Source organism: Somniosus microcephalus, chromosome 12, assembly GCF_052327205.1.
Source record: "Somniosus microcephalus isolate GS21.2 chromosome 12, FLI_Smic_1.0, whole genome shotgun sequence".
Taxonomy (NCBI): domain Eukaryota; kingdom Metazoa; phylum Chordata; class Chondrichthyes; order Squaliformes; family Somniosidae; genus Somniosus; species Somniosus microcephalus.
Genome location: NC_140998.1, coordinates 191,930,827 through 191,949,338, shown reverse-complemented (window position 1 = coordinate 191,949,338; position 18,512 = coordinate 191,930,827). Strand labels below are relative to the sequence as shown.

Sequence of the window (18,512 nt, the reverse complement as noted above, 5' to 3'; positions counted from 1 at the left end):
CCTCACTGTAACACTGATATACCCCACACCCTCACTGTAACACTGATATACCCCACACCCCTCACTGTAACACAGATATACCCCACACCCCTCACTGTAACACTGATATACCCCACACCCATCATTGTAACACAGCGATATACCCCACACCCCTCACAGTAACACAGATATACCCCACACCCCTCACTGTAACACTCCGATATACCCCACACCCCTCACTGGAACCCTCCGATATACCACACACCCCTCACTGTAACACTCCGATATACCCCACACCCCTCACTGTAACACTGATATACCCCGCACCCCTCAATGTAACACTCCGATATACCCCACACCCCTCACTGGAACCCTCCGATATACCCCACACCCCCCACTGTAACACTCCGATATACCCCACACCCCTCTCTGTAACACTGATATACCCCACACCCCTCACTGTGACACTGATATACCCCACACCCCTCACTGATACACTGATATACCCCTCACCCCTCACTGTAACACTGATATACCTCCCACCCCTCACTGTAACACTCTGTTATACCCCACACCCCTCAATGTAACACTGATATACCCCACACCACTCACTGTAACACTGATATACCCCACACCCCTCACTGTAACACTGATATACCCCACACCCCTCACTGTATCACTGATATACCCCACACCCCTCACTGGAACACTGATATATTTCACACCGCTCACTGTAACACTGATATACCCCACACCCCTCATTGTAACACTCCGATATACCCCACACCGCTCACTGTAACACTCCGATATACCCCACATCCCTCACTGTAACACTGATATACCCCACACCCCTCACTGTAACACTGATATACCCCACACCCCTCACTGTAACACTGAAATACACCACACCCCTCACTGTAACAATGATATACCCCACACCCCTCACTGTAACACTGATATACCCCATACCCCTCACTGTAACACACGGAAACACCCCACACCCTTCACTGTAACACAGTGATATACCCCACACCCCTCACTGTAACACTGATATACCCCACACCGCTCACTGTAACACTGATATACCCCACACCCCTCACTGTAACACTGATATACCCCACACCCCTCACTGTAACACTGATATACCCCACACCCCTCACTGTAACACTGATATAGCCCACACCCCTCACTGTAACACTGATATACCCCACACCCCTCACTGTAACGCACTCATATACCCCACACCCCTCACTGTAACACACTGATATACCCCACACCCCTCACTGAAACACTGCTATACCCCACACCCCTCACTGTAACACTGATATACCCCACACCCCTCACTGTAACACTGATATACCCCACACCCCTCACTGTAACACTGATATACCCCACACCCCTCACTGGAACCCTCCGATATATCCCACACCCCTCACTGTAACAGTCCGATACACCCCACACCCCTCACTGTAACACTGATATACCCCACACCCCTCACTGCAACACTGCTATACCCCACACCCCTCACTGTAACACTGATATGCCCCACACCCCTCACTGTAACACTGATATACCCCACACCCCTCACTGTAACACTGATATACCCCACACCCCTCACTGGAACCCTCCGATATATCCCACACCCCTCACTGTGACAGTCCGATACACCCCACACCCCTCACTGTAACACTGATATACCCCACACCCCTCACTGTAACACTGATATACCCCTCACCCCTCACTGTAACACTGATATACCCCACACCCCTCACTGTAACACTGATATACCCCACACCCCTCACTGTAACACTGATATACCCCACGCCCCTCACTGGAACCCTCCGATATATCCCACACCCCTCACTGTAACAGTCCGATATACCACACACCCCTGACTGCAACACTCCGATATACCCCACACCCCTCACTGGAACACTGATATATTTCACATCCTTCACTGCAAACACTGATATACCGCACACCCCTCATTGTAACACTGATATACCCCACACCCCTCACTGTAACACTCTGATATACCCCACACCCCTCACTGTAACACTGATACACCCCACACCCCTCAGTGTAACACTCCGATATACCCCACACCCCTCACTGTAACACTGATATACCCCACACCCCTCACAGTAACACTCCGATATACTCCACACCCCTCACAGTAACACTGGTATACCCCACACCCCTCACTGTAAAACTCTGATATACCCCACACTCCTCACTGTAACACTCTGATAAACCCCATACCCCACACAGTAACACTCCGATATACCCCACACCCCTCACTGTAACACTGATATACCCCACAACCCTTACTTTAACACTGATATACCCCACACCCATCACTGTAACACACTGATATACTCCACACCCCGCACTGTAACACTGATATACCCCACAACCCTCACTGTAACACTGATATACCCCACACCCCTCACTGAAACACTGATATACCCCACAACCCTCACTGTAACACTGATATACCCCACACCCCTGACTGTAACACTGATGTATTTCACATTCCTCACTGTAATACTGATATACCCTACACCCCTCACTGTAACACACTGATATACCCCACACCCCTCACTGTAACACTGATATGCCCCACACCCCTCACTGTAACACTCTGATATACCCCACACCCCTCAATGTAACACTGATATACCCCACACCCCTCACTGTAACACTGATATACCCCACACCCCTCACTGTAACAATGATATACCCCACACCCCTCACTGTAACACTGATATACCCCATACCCCTCACTGTAACACACGGAAACACCCCACACCCTTCACTGTAACACAGTGATATACCCCACACCCCTCACTGTAACACTGATATACCCCACACCGCTCACTGTAACACTGATATACCCCACACCCCTCACTGTAACACTGATATACCCCACACCCCTCACTGTAACACTGATATACCCCACACCCCTCACTGTAACACTGATATAGCCCACACCCCTCACTGTAACACTGATATACCCCACACCCCTCACTGTAACGCACTCATATACCCCACACCCCTCACTGTAACACACTGATATACCCCACACCCCTCACTGAAACACTGCTATACCCCACACCCCTCACTGTAACACTGATATACCCCACACCCCTCACTGTAACACTGATATACCCCACACCCCTCACTGTAACACTGATATACCCCACACCCCTCACTGGAACCCTCCGATATATCCCACACCCCTCACTGTAACAGTCCGATACACCCCACACCCCTCACTGTAACACTGATATACCCCGCACCCCTCACTGCAACACTGCTATACCCCACACCCCTCACTGTAACACTGATATACCCCACACCCCTCACTGTAACACTGATATACCCCACACCCCTCACTGGAACCCTCCGATATATCCCACACCCCTCACTGTAACAGTCCGATACACCCCACACCCCTCACTGTAACACTGATATACCCCACACCCCTCACTGTAACACTGATATACCCCTCACCCCTCACTGTAACACTGATATACCCCACACCCCTCACTGTAACACTGATATACCCCACACTCCTCACTGTAACACTGATATACCCCACGCCCCTCACTGGAACCCTCCGATATATCCCACACCCCTCACTGTAACAGTCCGATATACCACACACCCCTGACTGCAACACTCCGATATACCCCACACCCCTCACTGGAACACTGATATATTTCACATCCTTCACTGCAAACACTGATATACCGCACACCCCTCATTGTAACACTGATATACCCCACACCCCTCACTGTAACACTCTGATATACCCCACACCCCTCACTGTAACACTGATACACCCCACACCCCTCAGTGTAACACTCCGATATACCCCACACCCCTCACTGTAACACTGATATACCCCACACCCCTCACTGTAACACTCCGATATACTCCACACCCCTCACAGTAACACTGGTATACCCCACACCCCTCACTGTAAAACTCTGATATACCCCACACTCCTCACTGTAACACTCTGATAAACCCCATACCCCTCACAGTAACACTCCGATATACCCCACACCCCTCACTGTAACACTGATATACCCCACAACCCTTACTTTAACACTGATATACCCCACACCCATCACTGTAACACACTGATATACTCCACACCCCGCACTGTAACACTGATATACCCCACAACCCTCACTGTAACACTGATATACCCCACACCCCTCACTGAAACACTGATATACCCCACAACCCTCACTGTAACACTGATATACCCCACACCCCTGACTGTAACACTGATGTATTTCACATCCCTCACTGTAATACTGATATACCCTACACCCCTCACTGTAACACACTGATATACCCCACACCCCTCACTGTAACACTGATATACCCCACACCCCTCACTGTAACACTCTGATATACCCCACACCCCTCAATGTAACACTGATATACCCCACACCCCTCACTGTAACACTGATATACCCCACACCCCTCACTGTAACAATGATATACCCCACACCCCTCACTGTAACACTGATATACCCCATACCCCTCACTGTAACACACGGAAACACCCCACACCCTTCACTGTAACACAGTGATATACCCCACACCCCTCACTGTAACACTGATATACCCCACACCGCTCACTGTAACACTGATATACCCCACACCCCTCACTGTAACACTCTGATATACCCCAAACCCCTCAATGTAACACTGATATACCCCACACCCCTCACTGTAACACTGATAGAGCCCATACCCCTCACTGTAACACTGATATACCCCACACCCCTCGCTGTAACACTGATATACCCCACACGCCTCACTGGAACACTGATATATTTCACACCGCTCACTGTAACACTGATATACCCCACACCCCACAATGTAACACTCCGATATACCCCACACCGCTCACTGTAACACTCCGATATACCCCACATCCCTCACTGTAACACTGATATACCCCACACCCCTCACTGTAACACTGATATACCCCACACCCCTCATTGTAACACTGAAATACACCACACCCCTCACTGTAACAATGATATACCCCACACCCCTCACTGTAACACTGATATACCCCACACCCCTCACTGTAAGACACGGAAATACCCCACACCCCTCACTGTAACACACTGATATACCCCACACCCCTCACTGTAACACTGATATACCCCACACCGCTCACTGTAACACTGATATACCCCACACCCCTCACTGTAACACTCTGATATACCCCAAACCCCTCAATGTAACACTGATATACCCCACACCCCTCACTGTAACACTGATAGAGCCCATACCCCTCACTGTAACACTGATATACCCCACACCCCTCGCTGTAACACTGATATACCCCACACGCCTCACTGGAACACTGATATATTTCACACCGCTCACTGTAACACTGATATACCCCACACCCCACACTGTAACACTCCGATATACCCCACACCGCTCACTGTAACACTCCGATATACCCCACATCCCTCACTGTAACACTGATATACCCCACACCCCTCACTGTAACACTGATATACCCCACACCCCTCATTGTAACACTGAAATACACCACACCCCTCACTGTAACAATGATATACCCCACACCCCTCACTGTAACACTGATATACCCCACACCCCTCACTGTAAGACACGGAAATACCCCACACCCCTCACTGTAACACACTGATATACCGCACACCCCTCACTGTAACACTGATATACCCCACACCGCTCACTGTAACACTGATATACCCCACACCCCTCACTGTAACACTGATATACCCCACACCGCTCACTGTAACACTGATATACCCCACACCCCTCACTGTAACACTCCGATATACCCCACACCCCTCACTGTAAGACACTGATATACCCCACACCCATCACTGTAACACTGATATACCCCACACCCCTCACTGTAACACTCTGGTATGCCCCACACCCCTCAAGGTAACACTGATATACCCCACACCCCTCACTGTAACACTGATATAGCCCATACCCCTCACTGTAACACTGATATATTTCACACCGCTCACTGTAACACTGATATAACCCACACCCCTCACTGTAACACTCCGATATACCCCACATCGCTCACTGTAACACTCCGATATACCCCACATCCCTCACTGTAACAGTGATATACCCCACACCCCTCACTGTAACACTGATATACCCCACACCCCTCACTGTGGCACTGAAATACACCACGCCCCTCACTGTAACAATGATATACCCCACACCCCTCATTGTAACACTGATATACCCCACACCCCTCACTGTAACACACGAAAATACCCCACACCCCTCACTGTAACACACTAATATACCCCACACCCCTCACTGTGACACTGATATACCCCACACCCCTCACTGTAACACAGTGATATACCCCACACCCCTCACTGTAACACTGATATACCCCACACCCCTCACTGTAACACTGATATACCCCACACCCCTCACTGTAACACTGATATACCACACACCCCTCACTGTAACACTGATATACCCCACACCCCTCACTGGAACCCTCCGATATATCCCACACCCCTCACTGTAACAGTCCGATATACCCCACACTCCTCACTGTAAAACTCCGATATAACCCACACCCCTCACTGTAACACTGATATACCCCGCACTCCTCACTGTAACACTGATATACCCCTCACCCCTCACTGTAACACTGATAAACCCCACACCCCTCACAGTAACACTCCAATATACCCCACACCCCTCACTGTAACACTGATATATTTCACATCCTTCACTGTAAAACTGATATACCGCACACCCCTCACTGTAACACTGATATACCCCACACCCCTCACTGTAACACTCTGATATACCCCACCCCTCACTGTAACACTGATATACCCCACACCCCTCACTGTAACACTCCGATATACCCCACAGCCCTCACTGTAACACTGATATACCCCACACCCCTCGCTGTAACACTCCGATATACTCCACACCCCTAACAGTAACACTGGTATACCCCACACCCCTCACTGTAAAACTCTGATATACCCCACACTCCTCACTGTAACACTCTGATAAACCCCACACCCCTCACAGTAACACTCCGATATACCCCAGACCCCTCACTGTAACACTGATATACCCCACAACCCTCAATGTAACACTGATATACCCCACACCCATCACTGTAACACACTGATATACCCCACACCCCTCACTGTAACACTGATATACCCCACAACCCTCACTGTAACACTGATATACCCCACACCCCTGACTGTAACACTGATATACCCCACACCCCTCACTGTAACACTGATATATTTCAGATCCCCCACTGTAACACTGATATACCCCACACCCCTCACTGTAACACACTGATATACCCCACACCCCTCACTGTAACACTGATGTACCCCACACCCCTCACTATAACACTCTGATATACCCCACACCCCTCAATGTAACACTGATATACCCCACACCCCTCACTGTAACACTGATATAGCCCATACCCCTCACTGTAACACTGATGTACCCCACACCCCTCACTATAACACTCTGATATACCCCACACCCCTCAATGTAACACTGATATACCCCACACCCCTCACTGTAACACTGATATAGCCCATACCCCTCACTGTAACACTGATATATCAAACACCCCTCGCTGTAACACTGATATACCCCACACCCCTCACTGGATCACTGATATATTTCACACCGCTCACTGTAACACTGATATACCCCACACCCCTCACTGTAACACTCCGATATACCCCACACCGCTCACTGTAACACTCCGATATACCCCACATCCCTCACTGTAACACTGATATACCCCACACCCCTCACTGTAACACTGATATACCCCACACCCCTCACTGTAACACTGAATTACACCACACCCCTCACTGTAACAATGATATACCCCACACCCCTCACTGTAACACTGATATACCCCACACCCCTCACTGTAACACACGGAAATACCCCACACCCCTCACTGTAACACACTGATATACCCCACACCCCTCACTGTAACACTGATATACCCCACACCCCTCACTGTAACACTCTGATATACCCCACACCCCTCAATGTAACACTGATATACCCCACACCCCTCGCTGTAACACTGATATACCCCACACCCCTCACTGGAACACTGATATACCCCACACCGCTCACTGTAACACTGATATACCCCACACCCCTCACTGTAACACTGATATACCCCACACCCCTCACTGTAACACTGATATACCCCACACCGCTCACTGTAACACTGATATACCCCACACCCCTCACTGTAACACTGATATACCCCACACCCCTCACTGGAACACTGATATACCCCACACCGCTCACTGTAACACTGATATACCCCACACCCCTCACTGTAACACTGATATACCCCACACCCCTCACTGAAACATTGATATACCCCACACCCCTCACTGTCACACTGATATTCCCCACACCCCTCAGTGTAACACTGATATACCCCACACCCCTCACTGTAACACTGATATACCCCACACCCCTCACTGTAACAATGATATACCCCACACCCCTCACTGTAACACTGATACACCCCACACCCCTCACTGTAACACACAGAAATACCCCACACCCCTCACTGTAACACACTGATATACCCCACACCCCTCACTGTAACACTGATATACCCCACACCCCTCACTGTAATACTGATATACCCCACACCCCTCACTGTAACACACTCATATACCCCACACCCCTCATTGTAACACTGATATACCCCTCAAATTAACAATGATATACCCCACATTCCTCACTGTAACACTGATATACCCCACACCACTTTCTGTAACACACTGATATACCCCACACCCCTCACCGTAACACTGATATGCCCGACACCTGTCACTGTAACACACGGAAATACCCCACAGCCCTCACAGTAACACTGTGATCCAGTGGGCAAGTGAGCTGCTGGTTTAGAGGGCCAGTGAGCTGCTGGTTTAGTGGGCTAGTGAGCTGCTGGTTTAATGGGGCGGTGAGCTGTTATCATTCGTTGTGCTTGCCCATTAATCTCTATTAGTTTGTTCTTTACACTCCCACACAGGAGTGTTCATTACCTGCTTGTGTAACCTTCAAACCCTCACAGCTTCCAATGTCCTTTACAAAAGGGACTGATTCTCTGGGCACTCTCCCCAGCAGTCCTCCAGACACCCTGCTGCCATTAAATTCAATCTTCACACTCACCCATGCTCAAATCAAATCAAATCAAATCAACTTTTATTGTCATTGTGAGTGCACAAGTGCAGTACAACGAAATGTAGGCTTGCGGCTCCCAAGAGTGTACATTTGTATTAAGACATTTAAACATTCAACATACATTTGGCTTGTAGTATATTAACATAAATATAACCATAATAAAGTGCATTGGCAGATGTGCAGGCTCGGCAGCTGATGTGTGTCTATCTGGAGTGTGTTTTAACCTAACAATCCCTCGTTATTCTATCTTAATATAGATATAATTCTATATGTCAACCAGTGTATTCTATTTAATAATCTATACACACCAATACTTACAAGCACTTTTATAAGGTTTGCTTTCAGAGTGAATTCCCTGGTATTTCAACAGACTGAATGACCTTGTGAATCCCTTCGCACGCGGAGCAGGTGAACGGATTCGCTCCAGTGTGAACATGCTGGTGTTCAATGAGGTGGGATGACTGAATCTCTTCCCACAGTGAAAGCAACTGAACGGTCTCTCGTCAGTGTGAACTCACTGGTGTTTCAGCAGGATGGATGACCGACTGAATCCCATCCCACATACGGAGCGGGTGAACAGTCTCTCCCCAGTGTGTCTGCGCTGATGAATTTGCATCTCAGATGGATAATTGAATCCCTTCTATCAGTCCCCACATTCCCACGGTTTCTCCATGGTCCATCCGTCTCTCCTGGTTGGATGATCGGTTGAAGCCTCGTCCACACACAGAACACGTGTACGGTTTCTTCCCGCTGTGAATGGTGTGACGGTTTCAGGCTGTGTAACTGGTTAAAGCTCTTTAAACAGTCTGTGCAGTGGAACATTCTCGCTCAAGTGTGAATGGGTCTCGGTGCTTTCCCAGTCACAATAATGTTTAAAATCCTTTCCCGCACACAAGAACAGGGAAAGATTTCTCCTTCCGCATTCAAAGGCCGATGATATTCAGGTCCTGATGAATCGAGTGACTGTCATATCTTGGCATGATGTTTGGTTTGAGTTTCTTGTCTGCAAATCCTCCCCTTCTAATACCCTGAAAAAGGAGATTACAAAAGTCATCACTGTAAGTACAGGACAGAAATTCAGAACAGACAATTCTAGTTCCTATGGAACAATCTTTCCTCTCGTGTTTCCACCAAAAGCTGTACATTCCTGTCCCACACACACACACTCCCTCTCCTGAAATCCTTACACATTGCACCATATCGTTGCCCCTCTCCCACTCTCTAACTCCCTCTGCTTTCCAGTTCTACAGCCCCTGTGTGCGAGGAGTGTGATGGAATACTCTTCACTTGCCTTGATGAGTACAGCTCCAACAACACTCAAGAAGCTCAACACCATCCAGGACAAAGTAGCCCGCTTCATTCACAACCCATCCACCACCTTAAACATTCACTCCCTCCACCACCGGCGTACCGTGACTGCAGTGTGTACCATCTACAAGATGCACTGCAGCAACTCGCCAAGGCTTCTTCAGGATTTTTACCAGTATTTTGGGGATTGAATTTGCAGTTTTCCATGAAAAACTATAAAACAGTGTTCTTTATTATATGTACCTTTACCTATGCTCTCAATTTTTCCTTTTTTTTAAAGTCCAGTATACACAGCAAGATAGTAGTTGGTAGCTAATTGATTAGCAGCACTGGTAAGGGGGAGGTCCTGGGTTTTAGTAATATAAGCAACCTGGATTTTGTAGTGTGGAGTGGATGAGCCTGGGATTTGATGGCACTAGGTTGGGGTCAGTGTTGCCAGATTTGGCAAGACAATTAGGTTAGGTTTTTTCTTGCTGTGTGGGGAAAAATGGCTTTGGGCAGGAGCCTAATTTTTGGGCTAGTTTGTTAACCGAAAGTGGCATTTCTTTGCAGGTCTCACTTAAATGTGCTGCTGCTAAACTCACAATTGGAACGTTGAATCCCATCTACACGTCGCACAAGTGCACCCCGTTGCTATGGGGATTGGTTGGCCCATACATAAGCGCATAAACTTGGCAACGGTGCAAGGCGGTGTGGGGAGAAGTCTCAGATCCCGATAGTTTAAGCAATTGATGACTGTGTTGATTTTGGCTTGAGTGGCGTGCTTAAGCTTTGCATTTGGCGGCGCGGGGACAAGTCCCGCCTTCCTTCACCAAGATGGCGGCCGGTTGCCGGGGTAACCCGGGCCTGTCGCCGGGGAGAAATCCTTCAGCAAGATGGCGGACAGTCGCCCCGCTCACCCGGGGGGCCGGGCCGCGCCTGACGCTGCGACGCAAACACGAGGCCCCGCGGGGTCTTATTCCCGCCCTTTGTCTTTGGGCCTTGGTTCAAAGGGCGCGTGCTCGGCCTCCCTGGGCGCGTGAGGCGGGCTGTCTCGTCACGCCGGCGCTCGCGCCCTGCTCAACCCTCAGCCGCAGCGCTCTGATTGGCCGCAGCGTCGCCCACGTGTCGCCCTTCTGTCGGCCCCGCCCCCGGGGGGAGGCGGGGCTATAAATAGAGGCGGCGTCGCCGGGCAACGGGGAGAAAGCGGGAGGCTGCAGGAGGTGTGAGGCTGGGCGGGTCTTTCACAGGGCGAGCGGGGAAAGCACATTCTCACTCACTTCACACTTTTAGACCAAATGCTGAGGGATTGCAGCTAAAAAAAAATCGGATCACAAATTATTTCTGTAGGAGGAAAGGAACAAAAATATCCTGAGGGAAAACCAGGAGCTGGCAGTGTTACTTTTAGTCAGAAAGCGACTCAGGTCGTGTTAGTCTGAGGGAAAGTCAGAAGAAAAGACCGCTTCAGATATTAGTGCCACATAAACTAAACACTGCTGCTGACAAGAAAGTCTTTCACTCAGATTCGACTTCATTTTAGCCCCGTGAGGTGACAGAAAAAAGGAAGAAATAATCGTCCCGGGGGCAAAACCATTGAAAAGACTGAGGGATCGAGAAGGGCACAAAAATCCGAGGGAAAAGTTGAGTAAATAAGGTGGCCAACCTCAGGAAGGGATGGGCAAAACTCAGAGTGACAGGGAAGATACTGAAGAGGGCAAGGCCATGTCTGAGAAGAGCAAATCGGAGGTGAGATGAGGGCAGATTTCAAATGGAAACCAGAAAGAAAATGCTGGAGAAATGTGTTGTTTGCAACTTGAGATGGGGAAGATTCAGCTGCTCAGTCCCAAAAGATACCAATCACATTAATACTGTCAGTAGGGAGTGGCTGAGTTCCCCAGTGTTTAGATTGGATCACTAACATTCGTATTGAGCAGTGAGACCATTTGGCCCATCGAACTTATCCTTCCAGTAGAAACTTAAGATTTCTTTATCACAATATCTAACTGCTTAAATTAATTCATTTTTGTTTTTTGCCTTTACTACCCTCCCCAGGTGACCATTTCAGGTACTGATAATTCCTGCTGTGACCTTCGTTCTGAACTTCTCTTTTACCAGGTTTATCCTAGTCTTGTAGTTACAATTTAACTGAAAGTACTGCTGTGGATTTGTCTTTCCTGTTCCATTTAGTACCTTAGGTCTGATCAGAGACTGAGCAAATCTTCCGAAACACGAGGAGTGATCTGATCGAGGTGTTTCAAAAGAAGGTCCACCACCAGCTCCTCAAGGCTACTGGGGATGGACATTAAAGATGGTTTTGTTAGCATTGACCACATCCTGTGTAATAATTATAAAGGGAATTGACAAGATAGATGATTTCCAAAAGTAATTTTACTGATCGTGAAATCTGTAAGAAAGGGACATAAATTTAAAACTAAAACTAAGCTATTGAAAAGTTAATCCAGGAAAATATTCTTAAAGCAAAATGTTATGGGAATGTGAAATGCACTACCACAGGAGGCCATTGATGCAGATTTAATTCAGGTATTTAAAAGGTGATAAATTCTTGGGTTGTCAGGATATTAAGTGAATGGTGATAGTGGCAAAACATGAATGAGGTTAAAGGGTTGGATCTAACATACTTAACAACATGCTCAGTGGACTATTCCTGTTCCTGTATTCCTTGAAGTTACGAGAGTGATCTCGACCATGACGTTCAGGTGAGTGTGAATAATGTCCACTGAGCTGAGAGGAATCTGAGGCATTCACTATGGGTGTCCTTAAATTGCTCAAAAACAAGTACCAAAATCCTGCTGTAGGTTATTTTGGTTACAATTGGCTGTGGAATGTGCGTGTGCACTTAAAGAAAGAGGAAGAATAATTTTAAAAAGTGGTGGTGAGTGGAAGCATTTTTAGCCATTTTGTTTTGCCTCTGGCGCATGTTAACACCACAATTGGTTGTAGAAGGTCTTGTGAGACAACCCTTCAAGACATTTCAACATCATGATGCCATAATAATGATTACTCTGCTCCTAATAAAGATTGCCTGTGCCCTTGGAAAAAATGTCATTGTCTTCACTGGACAAAAAGGATGCCAGTGGATTTGTTGTTAATTATGTCTTCAAGAACCAGGCTCAAAGAATGATAGAATTGTACAAAGACTTTGACCCCAGCAGATCGTCCATCAAGACAGTGCCCTTAAATAGACAATCACTCTTTTGGTCTCATCCTGAGGAGGTCATATCTGCAAATCTTGACTGTAAATGATTCTCCCCAGTGCCATAGATATTCAAGGCTGGGTCTTTGATTGCCCCCAGAGAGCTCCACATTGTCAAACTGACCAATGTTGGGCCGTTGGATCCCAGCAGAAGCTTGTGACTTGGGAACACATCCCATTCAACTCTCAGGTCCTACTGAGTGGTTTCTTCTACTGAATGGTGAACTCTGCTGTGTTGGTGAAGTGCAAGATCCTCACAAGCTTACTTCCTTTCTGTGTCTTGTATTGCCATTTCATGGGCACCTTTTGTCAGTCTGCTCTTTACAACTCCTGAGGGCCATCTGTGCTTTCATGATCTAGAGTCTGGGGAGGGGATTGAGTGCTCTCATAGTACATTCTGAATGACGGGAGCTGATTTTGGTGGGTGTGGGAGTTATTCTATCAACACCTTTATTTATGAGCGTGCAGCAAGCATTGTTAACCTGTTTCCTACTCTGAACTAATTTCAAACATCTCTGAGGTAGCATTAGCTATGACAATACTGGTGGCCAAGATACAGTCTTCTGTCAACTGTGATAATTGAGGAGGTTTGCTCCATCAAGAAGCAAATGGGCTCTACTCAGTTGCACCCCCTCCCCGCCCTGCCAAAAAAAAATCCCAGAATGTTTCAGCCCAATCTTAGATCTTAAACTTATGAAAAAGTTTATTACAGAGCAAGTTTACAATGCAGGCTGGGCACAGTTGACCTAAAAGATACTTATTTTGAATAACATTTAGCTTTGCCACTTACAAATCCCTCGGGTTTAGTTTCGAGAGTCCTAGATACCAGCACACAATGGTGTTTTTTGACCTTTATTTAGCTATGCTTATGTGAAATGCCTGTCTATCTTGTAGTCCTTATAAAGCTGTAACTAGCACCATGTCAACAGGCGAACAAGTTCCTGGAATTTCAGACTCTCTATTAATTGAGACATCGTCGAACTAATACAGAGCCCTAATGATTGTAGCTGCCTTGTATCAGACAGCCCCAGGAAAGTTCTAGTCTCCATAACTACGCAATTACTTAGATACTGATGTAGCTTTTGTGTGAAGAGACTCAGATTACACCAGGGCTTCCTTTGTGTTCTTGGACTGAAGATGTTCTGTTTGTCATTCTAAGTACTTTATTATTTGTGACATCCTATGTGACTATGACAAAAGTTTACTATCTCACCTCGTCCTTCTCGACCTGTCTCCAGCCTTTGACACGGTTGACCATGGCATCCTCCTCCAGCGCCTCTCCACCGTCATCCAGCTTGGTGGGTCTGCACTCGCCTAGTTCCATTCTTATATATCTAATCATAGCCAGAGAATCACCTGCAATGGCTTTTCTTCCCGCTGCCACACTTACCTCTGGTGGCCCCCCAAAGATCTATCCTTGGCCCCCTCCTATTTCTCATCGACAAGCTGCCCCTCGGCAACATCATCCGAAAACATAGTGTCAGTTTCCAAATGTACACTGACGACACCCAGCTCTACCTCACCACCACCTCTCTCGACCCCACCACAGCCTTTGAATTGTCAGACTGCTCGTCCAATATCCAGTACTGGATGAGCAGAATTTTCCTCCCACTAAATAATGGGAAGACCAAAGCCGTTGCCTTCAGTCCATGAAACAAACTCCATTCCCGAGCCACTGACTCCATCCCTCTCCCTGGCAATTGTCTGAGGCTGAATCAGACTGTTCGCAATCTTGGTTTCATTTTTGACCCCGAGATGACCATCTGACCACATATCTGCGCCATCACTAAGACCGCCTATTTCCACCTCTGGAACATCGCCCGACTCTACCCCTGCCTCAGCTCATCTGCTGCTGAAACCCTCATCCATGCCTTTGTTATCTCGAATTGATTATTCAACGTACGCCTGGCCAGCCTTGCACTTTCCACTCTCCTCAAAGTTGAGGTCATCCAAAACTCTGCTGCCTGTGTCCTAACTTGGACCAAGTCCCGGTGACCCATCACCCCTGTGTTCGCTGATCTACATTAGCTCCCTGTTAAGCAATGCTATGACTTAATAAATTCTCATGCTTATTTTCAAATCCCTACATGGCCTCACCCCTCCCTATCTCTGTATTCTCCTCCAGCCCCACAAACTTCCGAGACATCTACACTCCTCTAATTCTGGCCATCCCCAATTTTAATTGCTCCACCGTTGGTCGCTGTGCATTCAGCTACCAAAGTTTTAAGCTCTTGATTTCCCTCCCTAAACCCCTCCGCTTCTCTACCTCTCTTTCCACCTTTAAGAAGCTCCTTAAAACCTACCTCTTTGACCAAGCTCTGCCCTCATATCTGTTTATGTGGCTCGGTGTCAAATTTTGATTAAAAATGCTCCTGTGAAGCACCTTGGGATGTTTTACTACATTAAATGAGCTATATAAATACAATTTTTTTGTTGTGATACCTCTTCAGCAGAACTTGTGTTGTCCATGGTCTCTTCATCCATCTCCATTGGGCCAGCTGGTAGAGGTGGGCTGGTGGCCTCTGCTCTGGAATTGAAGATGATTGGAGCATCAAAACCTTCTCTAAAGGTTTCTGCTGTAGTCACTTCCTTCTCAAATATAGCTGGTGACAGATGCTTCCCTTTCGAAGATGACTACTGAAGATTCATCCTGGCATTTGAGCTGGCTACTACTCTGTTCCCTCAGAGCCTTGCATGAATGAAGTGTATAATATCATTCTCTACCAGGCAGGCTTTTTGGGTAAAATGAACTGAGCTTGTCCAGCTTTATTTTTAGTGTACCATAGTACAAAGATCATATGGACAACAACCACACCATCATGACATTGACGTGTTTTGTAGGGAGGCTGCCCTTTATGTGATTTTCTACCAGCGAGTAGTGCCAGCACACTCTAGTGACGTGCAGGATATTCTTGTAAAGAATGGCAGATCTGACTGGGCAGCTAATCCCACATTTGTAGAACTTTAGTTTGTGGAGATTACAGATTTTGATGCCTAGATGTATCAGGAATCACATTCATTTTATGTTTTCAGATTATAGACAAGTTTAAAGAAATTGCCGTTCATTTTTCCAAAGATGAATGGGCAGAGCTGAGTGAATGGGAAAAGATCCGTTATAAGAATGTGAAGCGGAACTATGAAGCCATGCTTGCAATAGGTTTGTACAGAATCCATTTTTAAAATTCCTTTCTACATTTCTCCCTTCCTCTCCTGAATACTTTCATACGTACTGGCATACGTTCCTTCCAATATTGCTGAAACAAAAAATCCTGTCTGAGAGTTGGTGGACAGCAAAGCTGATCCTGAACCTGCCTTCATCTGACTAGCACACATGTATTTTTCATCAGAAAAACTGGATAGTGGCCAAGAGTGAAACTCCTGACTGATATTTTTACCCCTTCCTAACCTGAAGTGAGGCCACTTTTAACATTTCTGTTGTCACTGTGGCTGAGATGTGCTAACTGCACAGGTCAGGCATCAAACCTGGGTCTTTCTGGTCTTTCTGACCCTGTTCCATTATTAGATGGTACATTTTACCAAATAAGCTATTTGGAGAGCCTGATAGTATTCAGCTTCTGGGATTCCTTCCAGTCCCACTAATCCTCCCAGGCAAGCAATGAATGTCGCTAAAATGGCGATTGAGTGCCATTCTATGCACCAGTTGTTGCTGTTTTGAACCAGGCGATAGAATACGTACACTTTTCCCTTTCATTTTCCCTTCCCTGAGAGAACAGTTTCCAAACCAACCCTGCAACAGAATCTCCATTAACTGATAGATATTGGAGATTTCACACTGCAATCAAAAGCAATGATTTATCTCAATGAGATGATGGTGTTCATAGATAGCACAAAGCCATATTCAGTGGCCCCCGGTTACCCTTTATTACCATGAGTTTAAACTTTAGAACTAGTTGCAAGACACAGCCTGGCAACATATTTGTGTGGAAATTGCCCTGAATGGAGAATGTGCCCACAACTCAATGCTCCCATTCATAAAGGGAGGGATTGCCTTGGTTAGGGTTACGGTTGCATAGCGGTTCTGTTACTGGACTAGTAATCCAGAGGCCTGGACTAATGACCCAGCGACATGAGTTCAAATCACACGATGGCAGCTGGAGAATTTAAATTCAGTTAATTAAATAAATCTGGAATAAAAAGCTGGTGTCAGTAATGGTGACCATGAAACTACCGGATTGTCATAAAAACCTATCTGGTTCACTAATGTCCTTTAGGGAAGGAAATCTGCCATCCTTACCTGGTCTGGCCTATATGTGACTGCAGACCCACAACAATGTGGTTGACTCTTAACTGCCCTCTGAAATGACAGCTCACCACCACCTTCTGAAGGGCCATTCGGGATGGGCTCAACATGCGGGCCTTGCCAGCGACGCCCACATCCCGTGAATCAATTAAAAAAAGGTTGCTATATGTAGTGGCATCATAAGCACATTGATGTTCAATGCATTATCGCTGGAGTTAGCAAAAGCAGAGTTATTGTGTGAAACCAGTAGCAGTGGAGAGAAGTGTACTGTTCTGTTTTACTTTATGTAGAAATGAGTGAAACTGGAAGGAAAATAAGGATTGCATTTTTGTTCCCTTTTAAAAAAAGTGTGACTGGTCTCCATCCAGTGTGGCTTTTCCCCCATTCTTTGTGCTAAACCATTAAATTATTATCATTAAATACTAAACCAAGAATAAAATCAATAAATATTGGAATAAAGGACGTGAACTCTGCATCTCAGATGCC

At 47.0% G+C, this 18,512-nt stretch overlaps 1 pseudogene; it reads right to left on the bottom strand.

Annotated features, from left to right (window-relative positions):
* LOC147109806 (histone-lysine N-methyltransferase PRDM7-like) overlaps positions 1-16,255 on the bottom strand; it is a 63,461-nt pseudogene extending 47,206 nt beyond the window's left edge.
* Between the last annotated feature and the right edge of the window lie 2,257 nt (positions 16,256-18,512).